This window comes from Patagioenas fasciata, chromosome 12 (assembly GCF_037038585.1).
Source record: "Patagioenas fasciata isolate bPatFas1 chromosome 12, bPatFas1.hap1, whole genome shotgun sequence".
Classification (NCBI taxonomy): Eukaryota; Metazoa; Chordata; class Aves; order Columbiformes; family Columbidae; genus Patagioenas; species Patagioenas fasciata.
Genome location: NC_092531.1, coordinates 13,851,547 through 13,877,848, shown reverse-complemented (window position 1 = coordinate 13,877,848; position 26,302 = coordinate 13,851,547). Strand labels below are relative to the sequence as shown.

Sequence of the window (26,302 nt, the reverse complement as noted above, 5' to 3'; positions counted from 1 at the left end):
GGTGTCAAAGTGTCACCATTTAATAGTCTTACTGGAAAAAAGAGTGTTTCAGATCTTGTTCTGTAGTCCACATTGTGAATACATTAGAGAACCACTGAATGATTTAAGAGGAATTTTTCTCCCTCTGTTCATGGAGGGAAGGCTGCCGGGGGAGTACGAGGGGCCCGGCCTCAGCACGAGCCGGTAAAAACCTGGGCAGTATTTTCTGCTCCAGCCTCCCCTAAGGCTGCAGGGTTTCGGGAGGGGAAAAGCGCTGCTGGCAGCTCCTCCTCCCCCAGAAACACCCAAGGATGGTGTCCGTGTTGGGCACTCCCATTTAAACCTCCCACGCAATTTTTCCCCTGATGAGTATTTCATTTCATGGGCACTTAACACCAGGGAAGCTGATACCCGGTGCTGGAGGTGAGGGAGCAGCAAGAAAAGCACCTCTGGCTGTGAAGGGAGGCTGGTGCTACTGCAGCTTCCCCAGGTGATGGGCAGGGGGACAGCAGGACGTCCCGGGCAGCAGGGGCAGGCGCAGGATGCTGATTCTCATCTGTTTCTGGCTGGAGTAGGGCCCAGCAATAACGCTTTTGTCCCCGCAGCCTTCCCGCCCCCTCACCCTCCTTCACCTCCCAGATCCCCCAGGGTGGCCACCTCGGGGTGCTTTAAAAGAGGCTCCGAAGGCACCTCTGATAATGAGAACAGGAGATGCAACGTGGTTTCTGCGAGATCAAAGCACTCCCTCCCCAGCTGTACATGCTCTCAGCAATATAATCATCCTGACAACCCCATCAATATGTATTCCAGCTCCACCAATTCCACCCAATTAGTTCTCTAATCTCTCCCCGCCCAGACACCGTGCAATGGCTGGGCGAAAACCCAGACCGCAGCCTGCACCGCTGTGGCACAGCCCGCGGCAGTGCCTGTGCCAGGACCAGCTCCACCGCCGGACACGGGCTGGGGTGCAGGGAAGCCAGGCATTCTGTTCATTTGTTAATCTGTTTCTCTATTTATATATTTATATAATCATTTTTATCATTGTTTATTATTACTATTATTATTACTATTATTATGGGTGTCTGTAAAGATCTTTTGCAGCCTGTGTGTTCACCTCGGTAGGATTCTGTATGAAACTTGCTGAGGGCTGATGTGCTCAGCGGGACTCTGACTTTGGGGATTTTCATATTATTTCAGGCCTTACCCAGGATCCTGCATCCTCTCCCTCCCAAGGCACTGGGGAGATTTGCAGACATTGCCCACGGCAGGGGCCAGACCCAGTTTGGCATCAACAGTTGCTGCAACCTGGCTGGAGCATCCCCACTCACCACCAGCAGCTCCCAGTGCTTCTCACAGCATCACAGGATGGTTTGGGTTGAAGGGACCTTCCCAGCTCCCCCAGTGCCACCCCTGCCATGAGCAGGGACATCTTCACCAGCTCAGGTTGCTCAGAGCCCCGTCCAGCCTGGCCTGGGATGTCCCCAGGGATGGGGCATCCACCACTTGGTGACAAGCAAAGGGAGGCAGAATAAAGCCCATTACTTCAGCCGGGGGATTTACAAGGCATCATTTGCTACAGGTTAGCTTTGGCTGCCATAATGATCCAGCTCCTGAGATTACCTGTCAAGCCTCTGTGAATTTTAAATAAAAGGTAAAAGGGTTTAACTGGAACACGACACCTCTGTGCATACAGAAACAGCTCAGCTCCCACGTTGCTGCAGCGGCAGGTACGCCCCAGACCCCGGCTCGACACCGAGCAAAACTACAAATCAAGGGCCAGACATGATTGCAAACATATTCTGCACTCTTTCCTTTCTTCTGCTACAAAGGAGATTGGAGGCACACATGGGCTTTGCTTACATCTCATTTCAAACAAAATACACACGCATAAATAACACTGGCTGACAGCTCGCAGGCTTGCTGGTCGTGCTGCCGAGGAAGATGCCTGATTAGCAGCACTTGTGCGGTGACAGTCCCTGGGACTGCGGGGGGGTGACCTGAGCCCTGTCCCCAGAGCAGCCCTGTCCCTGTGGGGACACCGCTGCCACTCGGACTGTCCACTCTGGGGAGAGGCATCACACCTTTCAATGCTTCTTCCATCTCAAATCCCACTGGAAAATGCCGAGTCTGTATTTTTAACATGCAACATGCGGAAATCTGTACCTATAGGAATCTGCAGCCAAGGACGTGTGTGAGAAATCTAGTTTAAAAAAACCCAAAATATCTTCTAGATCCAGCGAGGACCACACAGTTTGTTGCCCATGCACTTTCCATTGCCAAAACTTGGTAATTTCATTGAAAACCAGTGGCATTAAGAAAAAAAAACAGGCAGAATATCCAGAATATCCTAATCAAGCAGTAACACAACTAAAGCAGACTGGCAAATATTTTACAGTGTCATTACATAAAAAAACCTGTGATAAAAAAACCTCTCAAATCCCAAAGTGAAATTTGCACTGCCCAGGTGAAGCAAGCACAGATTGCAAAGCTGCCACAGCACACAGACCAGCCAAATGTATTGGTCTTTGGGTATAATTTCACCTTCTTCTAAAAGCTGTTGTAACCCCCCCATCAAAGCTGTCATCTCCAACAGGGATGCAGGGAACACAACATCCATGTAATTAATTTTAGTATGGATCTCTTCTAAGCTAGAAAGATTTTATTATTTTAACAATAGTTGAACAGCACATGGTGATCCTGCCCACCTGAAGGGTAACAGGTACCATCAATGCACCAGGGCTGTGGAGGTGGGGAAGCCCCAGGACTGTAGGAACCCCCATGATGGAAGCTGCTGCCCTGTAGGGGGGGGGTTTCCATAGGGAAATTATCCAAAGGCTTTAATTCGGCCAGGGCTGGCTGCCTCCCAGCCAGGCCAGCGAGGTGCATCCCTCCCAGGAGACAGCTTTGGGGTTGGAGTGGCTCTGTGGAGCCATCACAAACCACCGCCAGGGCTGCACAGAGGCAAAGCGAAGTCCTTTTTATCTCTAAACACACTGCAGGAAAGGGATATATTATTTCAGCTGGAGTTTCCCCAAAACTCAAATAATTTCAGCCCAAGGCGAGCGCTCAGTCCTCACCATCCAGACTTTTGCAGAGCAATAATAAACCAAAAGCAGGGTCCAGCAGTGAATCACAGCGACTGAGAGCCCTGGGGAGCCCTGGCCCTGGGGTTACGGGTGCCGGGGGGATTTACAAGAGCAACTGAGGGTGATGGAGATGGGGGCAGGAGCTGCCAGCCCTGCGCTCCACTCCAAAGCGATGCCCCCTCACCCCAGGGCGCAGAACGCATTTGCATTTCCCTGTATTAATGCAGGCATCCGACTGGAAGATGTAGATGTCTTTTTAATGCAGCTACGTTTGAAGCCTGAATACATAATCTCTCTATTACACGTATACTTTACACACATATAGTCATACAGAAATAGTGGTTTATGCAGCTGTATTATATATGCGGAGGCTTGGGATCCCATTGCACAGTGGGCAACGATTTTGGTTTTCCATAGCTATTTATTTGCATAGCAGCAAGTGCAGATGATTAATAGAGAGTGCTGCGGTCAGGGCGAGCCCACTGCTGAAATACAGCCCTGCTTCCAGAAGCCGCCACGGCATTAATTATTAACTCTGTACAGGAGATTTGCCACTCTCCCAGCACCAGACGCTAAAATAGTCTCCTACATAAAAGAGCATTAAGTGAAAGCTTGGATAAAGCCGATCGCTCGGCAAAGTGACGTCCCGCTTTTCAAGACCTATTGCTCGGCAGGAAAATTTACAATCCTTTAATTCCATTTACAAGGCGGCAACACAAAAGGGAGCTGGAAACGGAGGCTGGAAGCTGAGAGACCGAAGGGGAAGAATAAAATAAACAGGAGTCCAAGGGTGCCAGGATCAGGCCCCACTCTGAAATTCAGACGCTCATTAAATTCCAGCTGGGATTAGCAACAGGAAAGCACCGTGTAAAGATTTTGCTATTGTGCAATGGGAGGTATATTAAGTTATATAGGTTCCATTTTGTCCCTATTCATGCCTAACTGTGTTGTATATATCCAAGCAGCTAAGTGTAATTTGCTTATAAATAATTGACTTCTTGGCGATTAAAATCTCTTGAGGGTCTCTGGGTTTATTCACAACAAGCCGCCTCGGCCTGCCGTGCAAATTAGGCCTTTCAAACCTGTCTCATCTCCAACAGAAATGTTATGAAGAGTGATTTTTTTATCCCCTGTAATAACCTTCAACTAACCTTTAAACTGAAGTGAATAATTTAAATCTTATTTTCATATCAATGGGGGAGTCAAGCCAAGCAATTATCTTTTATCTGTATACTCTGTCGTCAGAGCAAGGCATAATAAAGTTTTCCCAAGTGGGCAGAGCGAAGCAGTGAGAGGAGGAGAGAGCGGGAGCGCGATGGGATCTGAAGACATTAATGCAACGATGAATTATTCAGTAATGAGTACAAGATCTGCCATAAAAGATCCACCAGCGCCCGGTGCACACCACAAATTGCCGGATGGTCGGTGCAATTAGTGGTGGTGCGGGCGCAGCCCTGCCCGGTGGGTGGCCAAGGAAGGCTGGACCATGCACCCCACAGGGATGCTGGAGAAAAAAAGGGAGAAAAAAGGAAAAAAAAGTGTTCCCCCCCCCAGCAAAACCATGGGGGCTGAAATTCCCCACTGCGCTCATTAAAATTCTGCTGTGCATGTTTCTCCCCAAGTCCCATCGGACTGTCCATGATCTTTTTTTTTTTTTATTAATTCATAAACATCGCACCTGTGATTGAGGCTGCAGATTACAGGAGCAGACGAACACGAAGGCTGGTGAAATATTGCATGTTTCCTACCCAGCCTCTGCGAGGGAAAACATGGCCACCACATGAAATTTTAATCCCTTCTCGTGGCCGGGGGCAGAGAGGAGCAGGCCGGGCGGCAGAGCAAGGCTGCTGAGCCACTGGGAGAGGGAATAAGCCAGGGAAAAAAGAAAATCATTATTAAACTACTGCCTTGAGTGTCCTTGCTAAATTGCCTGAAGACATATTCCTGTTTTCAGGCTTAGAGGTGGCTTTAACCTGCAAGTGCTGCTGCAGCCACAATTACCCATTTCTGCCCGCAAAGCTTAAGGTCTCTGAATTCCCCTGATCACAGAATCCTGGAATCATAGATATTGTTGGCAAAGAGGTTGCTGGTGCCCAGCTCCAGCTGCACCTCTGCTTCAGGGGAGTTGATTTCATGACACAAAACCCAATGGCACAAACACTGGTGTGGGATGATGGGGACCCCCCTTCCCAGCCCCAGCACGGGGCAGACATTTGCCCCACAGCGGAGACGCAGGTTGGAGGGTTTTCTTCTTTGGTTTGGCCACCCAGCGCTGGGAAATGACGGACAAGTCGGGAAAATCCCATTGGGAGGGAGCCAGGTGGGTCTTACTGCACAAAACAAAGACCCAGGGCAATAAAAACCGATACAAGAGAGCGCTGGATGAGATGTCAGGGCAGCTCTGGCACTAAGCACTAAATATCTTCATGTAATCTTTCCACTTAAACCAATGATTAAACAGATTTAGCAGATGATTAAACAAATAAAGATTAATGAAACAAGCAAAGTAATCAAATCTTTATGGGGGAATAAATGCATGATTCAAAACAATATTAGGACGAATTGTCTAAAACTAATAGTGAATGTGTTGCTTTTGTCTAAACAGCATTTGTTATGTTCTCCCTTAGTTGTAATCAAAATATTTGCTCAAACCAGGATGGATCTGAAAATATAAAACACTGTTGAGGATTTTAAAAATATAATGAATGCTTCGTGGGATCCCTTGTCCTCCCGGGCAGAGCTGGCAGCCCCTGCCCGCCCCACGGGTGCCCGAGGGGTGCGGGACTGGGACCCTGGGAGAGCTGGGGTGAGGGCAGGAACTGCAGGAGCGGCTTGGGGTGGCCTGGGGGACAGCAAGGGATGGGACAGTTGGGGCACAGCCGAAGGGACCCTGGCACCGGCTCCAGCTCAGCAGCTGCTCCTGCCAGTCCCCCTCTAATTAGTTTTATGGGAACTCAAGGCTTTGCTTTCATATATAAGCAGCAGCAGTGGATTTTAGAGCTGTAAGTCTTTTTCTTTCATCAATTTTGCATACAGAAAGATCGTGTTTGCTCTAAATACTTTTGTTCTGAAAGCCTCTTAAATTTTTGAAATGAAAATAACAAGGGATGGGGGGAAGAAGACTTTTCCAGACAAACTGTCAGAAGGCTGCAACCACCAAACAAGCATAAGCAGAGATCTACTACCAGAGCAGTTAATTAAGAGGGGAAGGAAACGAGGTGCTAACCGCAGGGATAATCGTGGTGGTTCCCTGGGCTGCAGCACACACGCACCTGCAGGCATGCACATGCATGCACTGAGCACACATATGCACCTTGCACACGCATGGACCACGCACACGCATGCACTGAGCACACAGGCTGCAGCACCCATAGCTTGTCCATGGCCATGGTCCCTGCTGGGACTGCCAGGACACTGCTGTGGGCATGGGACTTCTGTGTGGATGCTCATGTTGCCTGGTGTTTGCCTTGTCATCCAGATTATGCTCTTGGACAAAACAAGCCAAATCGGCATCACAAGACAGAGCCAGATGGTTTAGCTTATGCCCCTAAACCTTGTCTACATTGGGGGAAAATGGGTGGCCACTTACCACTAACACAAGTCCCTGTCTCCAAAAACAGCGTAATGATGCACTGGGGAGGGATGTGGGAAACTCATCGTGTTCTGGTGCGGGATAAACCCACCCATTCTGGCCTCCTGCCACTGGATTTAGTGCCAGGGCCTCCCCAGGAAGGCATTTTTGCTGCAAAAATCCCGGGACTATCACAACCATCGCGCACACCTCTAGGACCATGCTGAAAATGCTGCTGCAATAACGGAGTTTATTTTTGTTGTTAACTTGGAAAATAAACATCTTGCTCTACTCACAATGTTTCCTTTCTCACACCTGACATTAATGGTGACAGCAAAAGCACCCACCACAAATTCAGGCCCCAGCACAGCGATGGGACCTGTCCTCTCCTCAGGGCACTCTAGCATCCTCAAGGATGCAGGAGCTGAGAAAGGACCCATGTTCCAGGCTCCGGGTGAGCCGGCCATTCATCCCATGTGGGGTTGTGCTGTCAGGCTAAGAGCTCCCAGGGCTTTCGGCTGACATGCAGCTCCTGAACAAGCCCCTGGGTGCAAGCCGAGCTCCACATCAGTCGGTGCCATGTGTCTGCCCTGCCCACCCACACCGCTGGCTTCCCCCAAAACACAGCAGTCATCACTACCGCATGCTGCAGGAACAGCCACCAAGGAGCCCAGCCATCTATTTTCTCCCATCCTCAGCCAAAAACAAAGTCACGAGGAGCCAAACAGAGCAGAGAGCTCCTGTTCCACAACCACACACCTCCTCGCCATCACTCCATTCGCTGCGGCGAGGTTTCTGCGGCAGAGCCACAAGCTCCTTCAGCAGCAATCCAGCGAGGGAGATGCCAGAAAACCCCTGAGCACAGATGGTGGCCATGATGTTCAGCTCCTCCAGACAAAGCAAAATCCCTTGTCAGTCAACTGCAACCCTACACTGGACCTACAAACCCCATGCGGATGACACCAGCGCAGGTGCTGCAGGGCTGTGCCTCCGATCCTGCCGGCAGCCTTGACCTGCCTCTCCCAACACGTGCGGTAGGGCGAGGGCAGGACTGGGTGCTGGACGACATTGTTATGGGGGGAAATAACATATGACATCTCTGCTGCTCCCCACAGCCCCCAGTCGAGCCCCCGTCTCCACAACTCCAGTGTCTCTGCTCCAGTTCAAACCCCACATTGACCTTCCCATGCAGCCGATGCCACCACTCTGCTTCAACAGCAAGCAGAGATTTACATTCAGCAGCTGAGGCGAGAGAATCCAGCGAGTCCATGACACGAATTACCAGTCTCCCTCCCTCAAGAAAAGGCTGGAGCCAGCTCAGCATCCCTCCTCTTTCCCCCTCCCCCCCTTTTTTTGGAGACTCATTACTATATTGTGGATATTCTCCACTAAAGGGCATCTCTTTGAATGCATTTGCTTTTTTATTAATGTGTGCTAAGACAAGTCAAGCCTGATTATCATGAAGACAATTGCTGAATTCCCTCCTGGAGAAATCTCATCTAGACTGTGTAGGCGTTTTAATTTCAGAGACCCATTAATTGGCACAATTGCTTAAGCAGCTGCTTTCCGTGTCATTTTAGGACCACTTTATGAAAAACAGAGCTAAAAAAAAAAAAGAAAAAAAGTATGACAGGCCAGAGCTTTCTACATGGCAACATAATTAATGCAAGGAGCTTCCTTTGAGTGGCAAAGCAACAAAAAGCCATCCTGCCACCAAAATACGGGTGTCCTGTCCTGGCTGTGTGAGAGGACTGCTGGGCTCTGGTGTGCCCATGCTGAGCACCCATGGCCCTTTGGAAACAGGGCTGGGGAAGGGGCTCAGGACCTTGCTGGTACTGCCACAAGCACCTCACGATCCCAGTGGTTTCTGGAAAATAATAAGTAAAAAGGGGAAAAGACACCCGGCAGGAACCAGTCCAATGCATCTCCCGACATCGGTTGCAAACCAGGACACCCCGAGCAGCCGCTCACTGATGCTGGAGATGCTGGGGGTCTCTGGGGTCCCTTCCTGGGGTGGTGGTTTCACCCACACTTTTGGGGGGTGATGTGGGAGAGCATCGCAGCACAGGGAGGTAAGCGAGGAGTCTGGAGGGCTCCCATGGACCAGAGCCGACTCCACCAGCAAACCTGGATATTGGGAACGATGCTTGCTCTGAGAACGATGCTTGCATCCACCCTCCCTGCAAATCTCTCTGCCCTTGGCCCCAGGGTCTCTGTCAGCAGCCCCACAAGGGCTAGGGTGATGCAGGGGGCTGGTGGCCGAGGTCTGGAGCTGGGGGACACCCGGGGTGCAGCACCGAGCACTCGCGGGGAGCTCAGCCTCCCTCAGGTCCCGGGCACACAATGGCTGGCGTCACAGAAGTGCGCGCACGCTTTCCACAGCAGAGCCAAGTTCTCAGAATTAGGTTAATTATTGCACTAATAAAGAACAAATCCTTCACTCCGGGAGAAGTGTCCAGACAGAGTTCTGCGCTAGTCTTTGCTACAGGCAAAAATATACATTCCCATTTATTAATAAATAAAGCCATATCAATGCCTTAAATTATCAGCAGAATATATTTGCTAACCCAAAGCAATAGTAGGAACAATTACTTATTAATAAAGCAATAGCTAAATCTAATTACATCCCCATCAGATCCTGCAAGTAATAAAACCACAGTTGCCTTCCAGAGCCGAGGGACCTCCTGACCTCAAATCAAAGTTTAAACCATCCATCAGCTCCCAATACATTCACAGCACATCCAGCAATTACCGTCACCCCTGCGCCGCCCCCCGGCAGGGGCAGGGGTCACCCCATGCACCGCATGGCTGTAAGCTAGAACAGAGCCTTAGAAATCTCATTATCCTGTTAACCATACATTTATCTGACAAGATAAAAGAGACTAGGTGACCAAGCTATCATTAAAGATTAATAGAAAGTATAAAAAATTCAGCTGCAACCAGCATTACTGTTTAGTGCCTGTGATAGGCCTGACAGGATTATTAATCAGGCAGCCAAAAAGATTTAGGTCTTTGCTCTTGGTTTTGCGTTTTAAGTCTTTAGTTCCCCCCCCCGCCACCGCAAGCCCGGGTCAGGGAGGACGATGGCTAATTGGTTCTGCAGGGCTGGGACGGTAACGACTCTCAGACCAATTATAAAATCTGTGGGCGTCGAGGTGACAACACGTTGGGCCGCGCTGCAGCGGGACACTGGAGCCAGGGCCGGGGCTGCTGCCGCGGCTGCTCCGCTCCCCGCACCTGGCTATTAATAAATTGTACAGATCAATGCCTGGATTAATTTTAATAGAGGGCTACAAGGATCATGCAAGTCCCAGGGTGATTTTCCCCTCATTCTTAATTCCATTTAAGTTTAACATGAAAGATTCCCAGGTAACACCTACACAGGAAGAAACGAGATTTCCCTGTTTTTAAGCCTTAAGTATTCTTTTTATTCTGCTTTGCTTTTTCCCTTTTGATCATAAATCAATGTCCTCCCAGCGCGTTCCCGGTGAGCCGGGCTCACAGGCAGGCTGCGCAGCACTGCCCTCCATTTCTCCACCTGTGAGGGAGAAAAAACCACAATTTAGGAAAGGTGCTTTCTAAAACACTGTATGGCGATGGGGAGCCCGGTGGGCTAGGGGGTCCCGGACACCACCTGGCCAGTGGCTCCATGGGATGTCCTCACCCCTCTCCTGCAGGAACATGCAGCTGGCTTTGCTTTTCCTCCAAATGCACTTTTTAAAGTAAGAAATACTACCATAAAACCATTATCAGCCTTTGTTGGTGCATTTCCAGAAAGCCATCCACATCCTTTTACAACCAACCTTCGTTTTCTTGCGTGAAAATATTCCAGCGTGAGCTCAGGATGGCTCAGACCAGCACAGGAGTGTCCATCCTTCTCTACAAAACCAGAACAAACCAGAGAAATACACTGTGAACACCAGCCTCCCATGAGAACTATTTGCCTTAAAAATAACCTTAAAACTTTTTTTTTTTTTTTAATGTGCAAACCAACCTGCGGAGGCCCTGATTGGGTGCTGGGCATCCTCTCTGTGCACAGTTCATCTCTGCAAAGCCCTGGCCGGCCCCTCGCCCCTGCTTGGATGCTCTGTGCCCTGGGACAGGGCCCAAGCAAGAGGCAAAGGCAGCAGGTAAACACAGGGGTGTCTGAGACGCAGGCCAGAGCGCGGCTGGGAACACTATCTGCACACCCACCGTGTTTACATCCCCAGTACCACATGTAATCTTTTACCAGGAGGATTATCTGCTGCAAAATCACAGTTAAAAGCATCTCCCCACCCCGTGAATTACCATGCTTTCAATCAATTCAGTCCATTGTTTGAGATCATGCAGTTGAGCAATTAATCATCAAACATGAAACATTGAAATTATGTAAAGAACAAAGTGTTCCCATAGAGGTTTGTGAGGAGAAAAGGGGGTGACAGTGACCAGGAGGGACCGGAGGGACCTGCGCCCCATGTGTCGTGACAACGGGGACCTGCTGCAGCACCAGAGCAAGATCCCATTTTTCCAGTGATGCCGTAACTCTGCAAATCCTCTTCCAAGCCTTTAAATCCCCAGGAAGGGGGCGAGGCTTCAGCCAGCTCTGCTGGCTGGCAAAGCTGCTGGTGATGCTCCCCAGCAAACGATGTTTTGGCAAAAAACACCCCCCGTGCTCCTGCAGGACATCCCTGTTCAGGGGTGAGATGGGTGTTGCCCACAAAGCTTCCCTTTCAGCTCAATCTTACCTCCCGGTGTGGGTGCCCATCAGAGGCTGTCCCAGGTCAGCAATCCAGTGGGGGACAGCACAAAGAAGAGAAGCCAGGACACATACCAGGAACTGTACCTGGTATCTCACACCCCTTGTTGCTTTCAGCTGTGGTTAAACAGACTTTTGGCCTGACTCCTACCACCGTGCCCTCCGTTGAAAACTACCCACAGGGACAAAAACAATCCGTGGTGAAGCCAAGCAGGACGTCCCGCAACGCTGCAATAACGTGAGCAGCCACGTGTCTCGGTTTGCATGGTTTAAAATAAATTTAATAGATGCTTCAACACTTGGCTGCTGCTATTCTGGGGACGGCGGTTGGAGTCGATGCTCCGTCTGCTAATTGACAGCTCCGGCTTGTGATCCAAGAAACACGAGCGTTGTCATCTCGTGAAGCTGTGGCTTTCTCTTGCTTATCTGCGACGGGACAGCTGTCACCATGCCACCACTCACAGCCACAGCGTTCCCTCCGAGCACCCCTGCCCTCTGCACTGGCCCTCGTCCCAGCTCCCCGTGACAGATATTGGGGGTGTCCTCACCCCCGTCCCGGGCAGGACCAACCTCCTCCAGAAAGGAGCCGGCAGGCTGAGCAAGATGCTTGCTGGGACCATTTTTTAAGGCAAATAACAGTCATCTCCTGCCAGAGACCTGTCCCGGCCCCGGCTCCCAGTGCCGGCGCTGGAGAAGCAGCTCCATTGAGCAACCTTGGTCACACATCAGGGTCAGGGAGATTTTGGGGAGTTTTCTGACAGAACCGCTCCTGCAAACTTCCCATCGCTTCCTTCCTGGGAGAACAGGCTGTGCTGGCAAAGCGGGAAGAGGGCTTTGATTTGCATGAACTTTGGCAATCAAAAACTGGAGATGGTGGCGTCGCCCTTCCAGCCAGGATGCTAAAAAGCCTCTGATAAGCCTGGTTTTGCATCTGTCCAGGAACTGCTGTCTATTTGCTGCTGTAACCAAAATAAATCAATTCCAGTTCTGCAGGACGAGTAAGGGAAGCGCGAGCTGGTTAATCCTCATCTGCAGCAAGGTAGAACTTGGCTTCACGGCATCTTTGAAGCTTGCAAGTGCGAGATAAAAGAGAAATGCTAAAGCTTCACAGGAGCGAGCAGAAGGGGGATGGCGGAGAAGGCGGCCATGCAGCCGAGCTGGTGCCGCGGTGCGGCAGAGCTCACGTCTCTGAGCCTCTGACAACCTGGGATGAAAGGGAAACCTCCAGCACTTGTGCATCCCCAGTGCTTCAGCGAGCAGAGACCAAGAGCTTCTCCTGACTCAATCAGGCTCGTTTAACAGTTTGGAGCAAAAAATGGTGAGTTTTTGCGATACCGTTTCAGATTTGTAACATAGCGTGCAACCTGGAAGAAAAGCAAATCCAAACTGATAGAAAGCTCAGTTCATCTCGGAGGGGTCCAAACCGCAAGGAAACAATTCTAAACGTCAAACATTCCCAGGGTTTTGTGGTATCCCTACCCCAAGGGCTGGGTGGACCCATTATACAGATGAAAACCAGGTGCAAAAAGCCGTCATGAGGTGGGCTTGGGCTTGTGGGTTTCCAGATGAAGGGTTTCGTTTTGGGTACATCTAATTTTAAGTCAATGCACGTGACTCTTGCTTAAAATATTCCACCACATCCCACAGAGTCAGCTTCACCGTTTATCCCGATCTGGACAGGAATAGAATGTTGTGGCTGCTGTTAACACATCGACATTTACCATACCATCTTCCCCAGCCTCGCCGCGGTGTTTTCTGGATGCTGCCTTGGAGGTTCGACACATCTGGCAGCAGCTCTTCATACAGCGGTGACTGGAAACGTTTGGAAGGAAAAGCCATCCTTTTTCTGGGGGTGAAATGTCCAAAGTAGACAGAAGAAAAAGTCAAATTAATTATTTACCTACATTAGCTCATGGAAAGCTTCCCTGGGAGCCCACCGAGACCAGCGCACTCCCATCTTTTATCTGTTTAGCAGGATAAGATGGAAGAAGAGGATGCGGGAGGGAGGAATAAGAGCTTAATGACAGTGTCTGTTGATCATCAATGCAAGAAAAATTAATTGCTTCCCTGAACCTGAAAAATATCAAACTGCATAAATAAATCTATTTAAATTATTAATAAATGAATTTACATTTGGAGCCCAAGCATGAGAATTAATTTCATTTCTTATGCTAAGCTGTCCACTACAGCTAATGACTGAAGAATTAAAAGATGCAGGAATGAAGACAAAACAAAGGTAAGGTGGTTTTGTAAGGAAAAATATGCGAAGTGGAAATTCTTGGCCCTAAGCAAAGCCAGTTTCCAGAGTTGTAAAGTAAAAGCAACAGGGACAAAAAGAATCTTTTGAGTTAGAAGGTGTTCCAGGAATTATAGTCCCTCCCCACCTCGGATGCTGGTGCACGCTCAGTGCATCCGCCAGTGTCTCCGATGGAGGTAGATCCTCCGAGAACACCTGGGCCAGGACCTTTAGTGACACCTGATGCCTGCTTACAATTATTAAAAATCAAACCTAAGCAAAACCCCAGACTGAAATGTCTCTCCCAGAACACACCTGCTGCCACCCCCTGCACAGACGGGCCCTGGCTCATCCTGCCTGCCAGTGCAGCAAAGGCACCCGGGTGTAACGCCAGCACATCAGCTGGCTGCTCCCAGGGAAATTCATTAGAAAGTTCTCATTTTACGTAAAGTACTGAACTACAGTGGAGGCAGAGCAGAAATCCTCACTGTTTTCTGCCCTCTGTGGGTACTTACACCAGAAAAAATGGCAAGTAGCAGGCAATGCCTTGGCAGCTGCCACAGATGGGAAACTTTGGGCAGAAACGCCAGGATTTTGGTGCATTTCCTGATTGTCCCAGTGCCTGTCAGACCGATGGAGCTCAGATGGTGGTGGTTTGGCAGTGCTGAGGCCAGAGCTTGCCTGTGGCAGCTCCTGGTGTCCCAGGGCACGGGAACTGCATCAGCCCCTTCCTCCATACCACAGTCCCTGTGCAGCTGAGGGGCCTGATAGCACCCCCTGCTCCTGCCGTCTTCTCTATTCCAGGCCAGACAACCTCACTTCCTACCATCTTCCCTCATCATGTTGCCCGGATCTCACTCGCTCTCCCTCCCCCAGCTCTGAGCCATTCACATCCCCCTGGGATGCAGGACCTGGAGCCAGAGTGGTACCCGAGGGGCACCTGTGTCCCAGCCCCTCTGCCACACGCTGTCCCCTGCACTGGCGGGGACACGGGCATTGTGCCCCTGGCTGTGTGCTCTGCTCCCTTCCAGCATGACTGCAAACACACATCCCAGATAGCACAGCCCTTTTTTTGTTGTAGTTGTTTATCCCGTTCTGCTGGGAACTGGCATTTGTGATAGATTGCATATAAAAACCTACTTATAAAACAATCTTTTCCTCAGCTGCCCTTTCACTGGAGCCTGTCTGCAGTCTCTTCGCCAGGATGCATTGTTATTTCATGTGATGAGACATTCCAGAAAACGAAATAAAATAAAAATAGACCTTTGGAGGGGCTTTTGTTTTGCTTTTTCACAGCTCCCCCCCGATTTGACTCCTGTGAACACACTTGTCGAGTTGATTTGCTCACGCTGCCTCCTAAGCATGTCCTTGCACCAGAGACACTGCTCTTTTAAATTCAGCTTCTCAGAATTAGAAGAAAAACTTGGCAAAGTAACAATAGGGGGAAAAAAATATGAATAATCTCAGAACAGAAGTTGCATTATGTGATGTGGTTGCCATGTGGTTAAATCTGAGAGAGGATCATGCAAGCGCATTGTGGGAAAAATGATAACAGGCGCAACAATCCAGAGAAATGCGGAGGGTTTTGTAACAAGAGGTTATAATTCAAACCGATACCGTGCTGCGGCCCGATGCCAAGTGATCTGTGAGGATCCACAACAGCCGGGTTGGGTGAGTTGGGATGGGGACAAGGGGGTTGTCATTGTCCCCTGTGCTGGGCAGACTCAATTTGGGCACCTTGGGCCACCCAGCCGCATGATGGGAGATTTAGGGTGGGGGACGCCCCCAGGAGAGGGGCTCATCTCCCACCCCCCTGCTGCTGGCAGCACATTCCTACCAGCCCCAAACCTCCCTGGGGTTTGCTCCATACAAGAAGATCCAGATCCAACACCTCCATCACCACCAGAGAGCTGTTGGCCATGATGGGGTCACGACCGAGCCAGAGGAGTTGTCTCCAAAGCGTCACCTCTAGGGGACTGGCTGTAGAGAAAAGCCAGTTTCCAGATAAACTGAGATTCAGATGCTTTGTGGGAAGTTCTGAGGAAGTATAAAAACCCCACATTTTGTTCCCCGAGTTGTATAAGCCGCGCTGGGGAAATGTTATTGGGGCAAAACCAACCCGTCCTCCTCTCACTTGAGTTGTCTTGATAAAAATGTGTGAGTGGGAGGAAAGTCAGCACAGTCAGCTGAGCTACGGGAAATAAGAAAGCGTGGGGAAATACATGCATTTAAAAAAAAAAAAAAAAAAGGTAAATTCTGTGAAATTATATCAGCAATGTGAATTCTGCTCTTTTATTACAACAGAATTACACAGCTCAGTTTTAGCCTGGATGGTTTAACAGTGGTCAGCGCAGCACAACGCAGAATGCCCCCTTCGAGGCGGCAAGTCACCGGTGCTGTGACTTCCATGATTGTCACCTGGTCGTGGTCCTGCCTGCAGCAACATGTGAGCAAAAGCAAAACGTGGGACCTGGGGAGGAGGCAGACAGCACCCTGACTTCCCCGGCTGCATTCTCCCCAAAGCAGGGCAGGATTTGGGGTTCCCACTGCCAGAAAACACAGCTGAGCTCCCCCACACCAGCCGTGGGCTGAGCAGCACCCTCCTAAATCCGGAAGGCGAGGACTCTGCGGTAAATTAAACATGCCGTGAAGAATTGGCAAAGCAGCCCGCGTGCTGGCGCCTTGCTTTGTCTCGGAGTAATTTAGCAGGCTTTAATGAGAATTCATTCACATTATGTCGTGAATAGCTGCTTTTATGGGAGACAAGAGGTGATGAACTAGTCAGAGCGGAGACGACTGGCACAGATGCCACCATGCATCACCGCTCCCCCTCATGTCAGGGCTGCCGGAGGAGCACCCAAGAGTGGTGATGAGTAGAGACAGAATCAAAGAATCATTCTCCTTGGAAGAGACCCTCAAGACCATCGAGTCCAACCATTACTCCATCCCGGGTACTACTCCATGTCTCTGAGAACCTCATCTCCACATCTGTCCAACCCCTCAGGGATGGTGACTCCACCACTGCCCTGGGCAGCCTGCTCCAATGCCCAACAGCCCTTTGGGGAAGAAATTGTTCCCAAGATCCAACCTCAACCTCCCCTGACGCAGAGTGCGGAGGAGTGAGCTCAGCTTCTGTGGTACAAACGCAACCTCTCAAGCTCTCAGCGTCAGAGGAAAGGTTGTTGGGATGGACCCAGCCCACCAGCAACCCCAGCACTGCCACGATGCTCTGAGGACCCATGGACCAGCCATGGGACCCCCAGCCTGTGGCAGGGACAAGCTTGTAGCACCAGGAAGGCTATAAAGCATCTCTGCCATCAGAGCTGCAAGGTCCCGGCAGGGGACAGCGGTGGCACCGTGCCCACTGCTCCCTGCCTGGGGAAGACAGAGCCCCAGGACAGCCTGGCTTCAAGAGTGACTGAGTTCATACAATTACAGACTGATGTGAGGCGGTGGGATTCAAAACCATAATTTGGCCTGATTAAAGCTTAATGATTCCAGCTTAATGCTTGAAGAAATGCCCCAATTTCCTTGTTCCAAACAGCCCTTGCTGCCAAAACTCAGGTGGAGTGGACACGCATGGGGCGGCAACTTGTAGAGACAACATGGAAAAAAAAAATCAGGATTTCAACAGCTCAGGCACAGAGAGAAGGATTCATGCAAACAGATGAGCCAGTTAGCTAGCGAAAGGGAGAAATTAAAGTGCTTTAATGAGGATTTCAGGATGAATAACAACCTGGCGGACTCTCAAGCAGATGAGAATTGCTGTGTGCAATAATTTGAAGGGCAGCAGAGCCCAAGCGGGGAGGGTGGGCTGCAGCCCCCGCTCTCCCCATCAGCCCCAGCCCGGGCCAGGGTCAGGAACGCAGGAAAACGCTTTGGTTCTCACCAAAAAAAGCACTTGAGCATCGCACCAGGCAGCATCCCTGGAGAAGCACAGACAGAAAATACATCTCCCCATCTGTGCTCCAGCTCTGGACCCCATTAAATCGGCGATCGGCGGGGGGAGAGGGGGCGGCCTCAATTCGCACAAGGTGCTCTCTTCATGAAAGCATCTTTTGATTATGTTATTGCAGCTATCAAAATATTGCCGAGTTCAGAGCATTCCTCAGGGATCCCCGAGCTCTTCAAAGACCAGAGGACCACGGCTGGGGAAAAAGAAGCCTTTAATTATGTCGGCTTCCATGCTTGTTTCTGCAGTGGAGTTCCTTCAAAAAAAAAAAATGGGTTTTAATGAGAAGAAACACATATGGTTTCATTGTTCAAACACGAAAAGCTTTTTTTTTTTCTTCTTTTAAATAGATGTGTAAGTTATTTTAGGCCCTGTGGTACCATCCAGGGCTGCATCCCGAGGGGATCCGGAGCTCACACTTTGCACCTGGGTGCAGAGCTGCCCTCCCAGCTCCATCCCAGCTCCATCCTGGGCAGCAGCTTTGCCTTCAAACCCAGCCCAGCCCATGCTCTCCCATTCCCCGTGGCTTCCACGGCCTTCAGCAGCGTTTTCCTCCTTTCCAACTACTTCAAACCATGCAAAAACCACAGAGCAGGCTGATAAGATTTCAGTGGGGTAATCTGCCACAAACCCCGTCATTTTGTTCAGATGTTCATTTGAATTTAAATGTAAAGACTCATTTTTATCCCCAAGTGTAAATAGCAGATAGCAGAACCGCTATTACACAACAGAAAGCATGGCCCAACCTTACATTTTAAAGAACATACTGAGTATATTCTTCTAATATCTTATCTAGCAAATCTAATTAATGGGCTAGCATGTGGCGCAGCCTGCTGAATAGAGTATAGCTATCAGATCTGCAATGTTTTTGGAAGCTTTGAGTACTAATAAAGAGTGTTTTGTTCAAGAACTTGCAGGGAACAATTACAAATAACTGCCAAGAAGGGTGTGTGCCTCATTTAAGTGACTACATATTAAAAATGACGGAGTAAAAAAAAAAATTTAAAAAATCATAATGATTAACAACAGCAAGAGTGACTGAGCGGCTTCGACACAGCGATTCCTGCTCTTCCCCACCTCCCATGTGGCACGAGGAAAAGAAGCTGTAGAGTCATATACAGCTATGTACACCATATCTGAGCGTGTTAAACCTTCGCCTTTGCAACAGTCTGTGCATTAAAGGAAAAACTTTGACGGAAGGTGCATCCTTCCAGCCCATGCCATGTGTACCATCGAGTGATAATCAGTCTCTGGAGAGGCTGGGGTTGCAGGAGCTGCATCCCATCATGTCTGCATGTGGGGAGCAGGATCTGCACCCTATCATCCCTGCGCGGGGAGCAGCCACAGAACCTGCACCCCCAGCCTCAATCCCTTCACGGAGCTTTGTTGCCAGATTCCCCACGGATCCCGCTGGGATCTAGTTTTCCAACCCACACGACATGTTGCGGAGGTGTCACCCCAAAAGTCCATGTAGTCCGACAACAAGCTCCAAACGGTCAGAACAATTCAGCCAAGAAACCAACTAGAAACGGGGTTTTCCAAATGAGTTATCACTCCGACAGCCCTATAAAGCACAGGCTGGGATACCAGTTGAGGATATTATTGTACGACCACGTAAGAGTAATGATGATCCACATCGTCCAGCCATTTGCTCACAAAACCAAGAACTAGAGGCCTCTTTCACTCCAGGGTACGCAGCAGAAAATAATCGCTTGTCGGGAGGGCAAGGGCTCACTCCACGATAGAAGGAAAATAAATCACTCACCAAAGAGGAGGCGAGGGCTCCATCCGGGGGAGTCTCCTCCGACGGATCCCGATCCCGCGGAGCTCCTGTCGCAGCCCCGCTGCTACCAGTCCCCTCCAGGGGGAGGTCGGGGGATGCCCGTTTGCCACCCTGGTGGGATCTGGCTTGTGGTCATTAGAGCATCGTCCAGAAACTTCTCAGCTTCTCCGGGCACCTCCTCTGTTGAAGATTCCCTATTGACCGGGGGTCCCGCCCCTCCTGCTCCCCCCAGCCAGGGGAGATGACCGTGAGGAGCCCCCGGGGGGTGTGGCTGTCACCCTGGCACCAGACTGGCTGTGTAGGTGGGGATAGGGACAGTGGAGACAAAAGGTGCTAAAGAGCCATCGACTGACCCATTAACGGCTCCGGATCTCCGCGGGGGATGCGCGACCGCCCCACAGCAACGGGCAGAAAACTTCACCATGGAACAAGCAAAACCACAAACCCAAACAAACCGAGGGAACTCCAAAAAAAAATCACTCACTGTCAAGAAGAGATTTTCTGGGAGTATTTCCCGATTCTTCCTCCCTTGAATTTATAGAGTGTTTTTTTCCCCCTTGTTCTCAAGAAGCAGGGTGCATGGTTTGAGGTTCACAGAGGATCAAGTTGTGCCTGTTCACTACCAAAATACTTAACCCGTGCAAACACACTTTCAAAAACGCCCAAAAGTTTCCCAGACAGCATTAACCCCGACCTGAACCCCCTGACTTTTAGACTTTCCCTATTCCACATCATCAAAAAAAACCCAACAGAAGCTCAGTGCTTTGCAGGCCCAAGGGGCTCACACGGTGTTTAAGCTGGAGCTGTGAACAGGGCGGAAAGAGGCAGCGGTTTGTGTCTGTGCCTTTTAATATATCCCCTTTGGTGACCTGCCAGAGCCTGTCTCGGTCCTTGCAGACAGTAAGTACGATATCAAGCTAAAGAAAAAACTGCTTTAAAATGACTTCTCATGGTAGAAGGACTGACAAAGAGCAACTTCTTGAAAGGTTATAGCTGCAGCATTGGCAGTTTAGCTGCCAATTTCTTTACGCTCGTTGCTTTACATGACAATAGGGGAAAAAATCTTGAACATACAGCAACTCCCTTCCCCGGTCAGCAGGACACTGGCACTATAATGCACAAATTAAGGCTCTGGCAATAACAAGCAGCAGAGATCGGAGAAGTAGCCACTTGATGCCAAAAAAGGCACATTTAAAACCACCATGAAGACATAATTTTTCTGTGTTTTCACATGCAAATAATGAGCAGGAGAGCAGCATTTCTGGCACAGATGACAAAGCAGGGTTCAAAATAGGCAGAGGCAAGTGCATGGCTGATAAAGTCGAGTTAGAGCAAAGCTCGGATGTAGCACGTAGACCGTGGTGCTCAGGGGCTGGAGCCGAGCCCTCGCTGACGGGTCTGACCGCGACCGTGCCCACTCCAGGCCAGCGAGCACCTCTCGGTGCGCTCCCCAGCACCGCCAGCCAGGGAGCACCCGGGGCTGGGGGCGGCTGGGGACAGAGGGGCTTGTCCCACCCTCCACGGCTCTTGCTGAACCCCAGCTCTGCAGCACCACACAAGTCAGGAGATGTTTCCAGCGGACATTTCGGCTGGTGTGCCCACCCTGGCGTGGCTTCCTCCAGAGCAGCTCAGAGCCCGCATGTGCAACGATCATGGGGTTGGTAAATCCAAAAAAAAAGGCCAATTATAAATTCAGCTCACCTATCAGCCAAAGACAGGGCAGACCACGGGGCATGGAGAGATTTAATGTCAACAGCATTGCTGCAGCTTCAGTGCCTGGTGAAGGCAGCACCGACTTCACAGCCGGTACACACTCCCCAGGTGAGGCTGAACATGTGCTTCACAGCAGCCTCCATGGATGCAGGACCAGCCTCCATGGATGCAGGACCATCCTCCGCAGATGCAGGACCATCCTCCACGGATGCAGGAGCAGCCTCCACGGATGCAGGAGCAGCCTCCACAGATGCTCATTGCAGGGCCCTTGCTTTTTGGAAGAAGCCACTTCAAACCTACCAGAGCTCTGAGTTGCACACTGCAAAATGCTTAACAACTCCTGCACAAGAAGAAAGCTCAATTCGATGTTGTGGTAAAAGCCAATGTGACATGGGGGCCCTCACGTTTCCCCTGCCCAGGAGATGCTCCCGCAGGCGTGCAGGGCTGTGCTGGGATGCAGCAGAGGGTCCTGTGCGGCCGGGGGACTATTTACACCACTGTGCCCAAATACCCCGGGACGAAAAGCCAACTTCAGCCAGAAGCATGTGGTGCCACATCCTGTTAGTGCCTCTGCACGTGGTGTTTCAGCTACAAACATCTCAGTTTGATTTCATCAGGCTGGAATGTTGGGAACTTCGGTTTAAAGAACAATTTAATTCTTGCAATTTCTTCTCCTGGTAGAAGGGGCTCAATTTTCCAAGACCTGATTTTTTTCCAAAATAAATAAGAAGTTAACCATTGAAATGAAGTAACCAACTGCTGCATTTGTTTCCCTATTGCTGTGTTTCAGAACTTTGTTTAAAAATGGAAAGGGGCACCTTTAAAACTTTAATACCATTTAAATGTTCCAGTCTCACTACTGCACCAGATCGTTCAGTAAAGTAGCTAATTAAAAAATGGCTGCTGTGATGACAGACTAGATTAATAGTTTTTGAAGAGCAGCCAGTGCACCAACTGCTCCTGTAGCCATGATGAAAGCTAATAATGTAGAAAATACTGCCAATTCTTTTAATTCATGAATATTTAAGCCTGTGAAAAATCTGTCAGATTATAGCACTTTTCTGGTGATTTTCTGCTTAAGTACATTTATGGGCAAATGCCAGTTGCTCAAGAAACTTCAGTGGAATGTGGAGACTTTTTATTGTTTGCATCACTAGAGCCCTTTTCTCTCTCCTTCAGCTGTTTAACCCCTGCCAAGGCTGCTCCAAAGCCAGGGGCATCCAGCTGCTCCAGGTGATGCTGTGTCCACTGCCCCTGGACCCAGGGAATGGGATGAAGCTTTTGGGTTGTGCACCAGGATGGGAAGAAACCCACAGATGATTCTCATTTAGGGAAGCCTTTGCTGCAAGAAGAAAAAAAATATATCTATATTTTTATAGAGCACAAGTTCCCTGGTATCTCCTGGCCGGGCTCTCCCTGCAGAGGAAGCGGGGGGCAGCTTTTGTGCTCTCCCCGTTAGCCCTGTGTAATTAGACAAAACAGGGGCTGGCAGTGAGCACAACGGGTCCCGGCAAAGGGGTCGGCGCTGGCACCGCTGCGTTCTCGCCTCCCAGCTGGCTCCCGCCAGCCCCAAAACAAGCGGCTGTCTGAAGCCACGAGTGCTTTATTGGCAGCAGATTCCCTGGCAGCTCCGCGATGTGCTCCTTGCTGGTGGGTTGCGTTCTGCCGCCGTGCCAGGTGACTCATTTTACAGCTATTTAAAAAATAAAAATAAATACGCCTGGTGGAAATGTAACCCGCTTCTCTGCTCCTCGAAGCACTGGAGGCTGACACTTCCTGCGAGCGCGTGGCACAGCGAACACGGGGTTATCCTGGAGACCGCCACAGAAGGGATGCTCTTTTCCATCATTTCCAGCATTTTTCCCAGCAAACATGCCCAGTTCTCAGTGGTGAACCTCAGACCTTGTTGTGCCAGCTGGAACCGGAGCAGAATTCAGTCAAGCAGCCAGCAACAGCGATGGGCCCTTCTCCTCTTTTCCCCTCCCAGCAGGAAGGCTCACCTGGACGTGCTGAGCAGAGCCGTGACATCGCAGCAGGATGCAGCCATGGTTTGGTCCTTCGCTCTCCAGCATGGATGCTCCCAGGGGAGAGGGGACACGGGGAGTGAACGGGCAGCTCTCCCTGCCCAAGGCAGCGTGAAGGAGGGAAGGTAGGAAGGGACACAGAAGAAAGGGGTGAAAAAAAAAAAAAAAGATGAAGAGATGTTCAGCTGTACTTATGCGCCAAATGACCTCCTTTCAGAATGTGAAACACGGAGTGACTTTGAAACAAGAATGAGGAAACTCCACCAAAATTTGGAACACTTTACCTAAAGTTGAAAATACAGTTTATCATCCCATTCCTGGCTGGCGAAAGGAAAGCCAGGAAGCTGGGAAAGCTCACGCTTCCAAACCTCAACACCACGTCTCCTCCGTGCTGCCAGGTCACATGAGCCCTTTAAAATGTTCCATAAACATCTCTGTGTAGTTAAGTGCTTACAGGATTTGCAGGTTCTTTGTTTCAGGGCAGGGAATGGCTCTTTTAATGCTGTCAGAGTTTAGGGGTTCAGACTGACCCAAAAGCGCTCATCTCCAGGAACAAACACCAACCTGGCCTGGGTAAGCCCAACAGTGCTTGGGCATCTCTGGCCCCGGGAGGTGAAGCTGCTCCCAGCTCCCTGTCCCACAGCAGCTGATAATGCAACATTCAAGGAGGCTCTGTCCAGGTGCCATGCTGCAAATGAGCTTTATGGGCTCACTTGGGGCCTTTTGACCTTCATCATGAGCTGGGGTTTCTACTCGTGCTGCGGGGATGCACAGTGATGGAGACGAACCTGGAGCACAGCAAAAAAAACAAGACTCTCCCTTCCCCTCCTCATCACAGACCTTCAGCCACTTACAATGTCACTTCAGCTGAGTAATAAGCAATTATGATTTAATTACTCCGATGCTCTTCAGCAGGATTTTCTGAATAATAATAGTCATTTTTATGGCACCTCATTTATCCTTCCTCCTCTTCATCTGGATTTATCCTGCACTGCTGTGAGTCTCGGCGCCACCAGACCCGCCGGAGCCGGTCACCTTCCCTCCCGCTGCCACCGCCACTCTGTGCCTTTGCTCTTCCCACCACAACTCCATTTGCCAGGACATGGTGATGGGTTTGCAGCCTGTCCTGGAAACTCGTGGCTCAGAGAGAACGCGACAAGTGCTGCTAATTCATAAATATTTAACACCCAAATCTGCTGCCTCCTGATAGCTTTTTCCAGAGTTTCTATTCTAATATATATTCCACCCCTTCCCCTCCCCACCGGCCCTCTTCATTTTTTTTTCCCTTCCTCTTTGCTGGGCACTAATCCAAGTGCTGAGATGACTGTTTCACTTCCCCGCTGTCATCAGTTGTTTTTATCTTATCTGGACTGTGGATGCCAGTCAGCAACCCGCTGCGGTCTTTCCAGTTGAGTCCTGACCTCTGCAATCAGCCTCAAGATGTCCTGTAACAAGCAGATACAGTTATTCAACTTGTCCATCAGCACTTCTGGAGGGTAAAAAAAAAAACAGAAATGAAAGAAAATCCCAGCAGAAGACAGAGCTGACAGCTCAGGGCGGAGAGCTGCCAGGAGCCTGGCTGGGCTGGGGATTTCACGGTGAATGGGGTTACTGGTGGTGCTGGTGCTGCACAAGCCTGGAGGCATGCGGGGGGCACTGGGGGGGCTGATGGCCCTGCACTGGGACCCCTCACCAGCGGGACATGGCACAGCCTCCGAACCGTGGCAAGGGACCTCCAGGGCAAACTCGGGTGTCTCGAGGGAACAGAGGGCAGGAGGAGGATGCTCTTCTGGGACTGGGTGTCCCTGCCACCCCCCACCCTGCTCCAGCTGCCCCTGGCAGGCTGCTCTGTGGGGTTCATGTGTCACCCTCAGCCCGCTGTCCCTAGCCTGCCCAGACCTGGGGGTTACCTCCTCCACCACAGGCCACTGTCAGTCAGATCCCCCTTTTTGCTCCCAAACTGCTGCTTCATCCCTCCTTTGCATTCAGGGGCACCCACGTACAGCTCTGGCTGCCAGGGCAGAGGAGGAAAATTCCCCTGGGCAAAGAGAGGAACATGGCTGTTTCCCAACCTGCAAGGTGCCCGTATCACCTGGATGGGGGGGGTCTGGACAGGGAGACACCGCAAGCACAGCGGGGAGCGGGGTCTCAGCCTGAACCTGCTGGGGCTCCAGAGGAACAGGAGAGCATCTCACCCTGCTGCTCTCAACCAGCAAAAGAGCAACGTGCAAAGAGCCACAAACAGCAACAAGCACAACTGACAGCACATCTCCCTGCTCCCGAACGCCTGTCCTGTTCCCATGAACGGGCATTTTAGACAGCATTTGTGGGACAACTCAAGCGCCCAGAAAAGGGCTGAAGTTTTATCTCCAGAGTGGGAACTTAGATCTGTGGACTAACAGGTATGTTTTCTGGAGCTAGCCTCTCTGGGCTCTTGGACAGATTCAATGCCTGTCCTTCTCCCTCACCCAGACCCCAGGACCAAGGCCTCTCTTGGCCAGATGAGCCCTTGGAGTGAACCAGCCCTTTCCCTGCACCTTGCCAGCACTCGGGAGAGCAGCACCAACAAACTCATCGCTCTGACCTGGAGAAGGGTTCCTGCAGGCAGCACAGCTCCAGCTGCTGTGGGACACCTCCTCGGGTGGGACCGCTGCCAGCTGGGGTGTCAAGGGGACACACGCGGCACTCCAGAACAGAGACACTCTCCGGTCACACACTGAAAACATCAGTGATGATTTAGAGCCGGGATTCATCCCACATCGCCCAGCAGCAGAGAAAGCACAAGAAGCGGGCGCAGTGCTGGGGGATGCTCCCTGCTCAGCCTCAGCTGCATCCTGAGCATCGTCCTTCCCGACAGCACCATCCCCTTCCCCACCCACCTCCAGCATCTCCACCACCCATTTCCACAGTTAATTTATCAGTTTAATAACAGCACCATCAAGAAGAGTGAAGCAAGGCTAGCACCGAGCCAGTTCAACTTTATATACATATCACCCAGAGTAAAAATGTCATGTAAGATTTACTCAACATGCATTTTATCAAAGTGCTCAAGCGCTGAAGTAAAAGGGCTTTTAGTTACAGCAGATTGAAGGGGGTGGCATGTGAGGAAGGAGGAGGGAACGGATGGATTTTAGCTCTGCCAGAAGCTCTTGTGGCTTTTGCATCAACATCTTTATTTTCTAAGAAAGGATTTAAGACCTTGTTGTGTATAAACAACTGA

General features: G+C 50.5%; 1 long non-coding RNA gene across 4 annotated transcripts; it reads right to left on the bottom strand.

Moving 5' to 3' along the window:
• Positions 1-8,002: 8,002 nt before the first annotated feature.
• On the bottom strand, positions 8,003-24,524 carry LOC136106846 (uncharacterized). Of its 4 annotated transcripts, XR_011741030.1 has the most exons (6): positions 23,647-24,524; positions 23,059-23,179; positions 19,328-22,973; positions 11,364-13,220; positions 10,440-10,515; positions 8,003-10,174 (listed from the first exon to the last, which is right to left on the bottom strand). It is a non-coding gene; the product is annotated as an uncharacterized lncRNA (long non-coding RNA). The 4 variants fall into 4 exon arrangements; XR_011741029.1 differs by adding an exon at positions 17,500-17,818 and having other exon boundaries at positions 8,003-13,220; XR_011741028.1 differs by having other exon boundaries at positions 8,003-10,515.
• Positions 24,525-26,302: the final 1,778 nt, after the last annotated feature.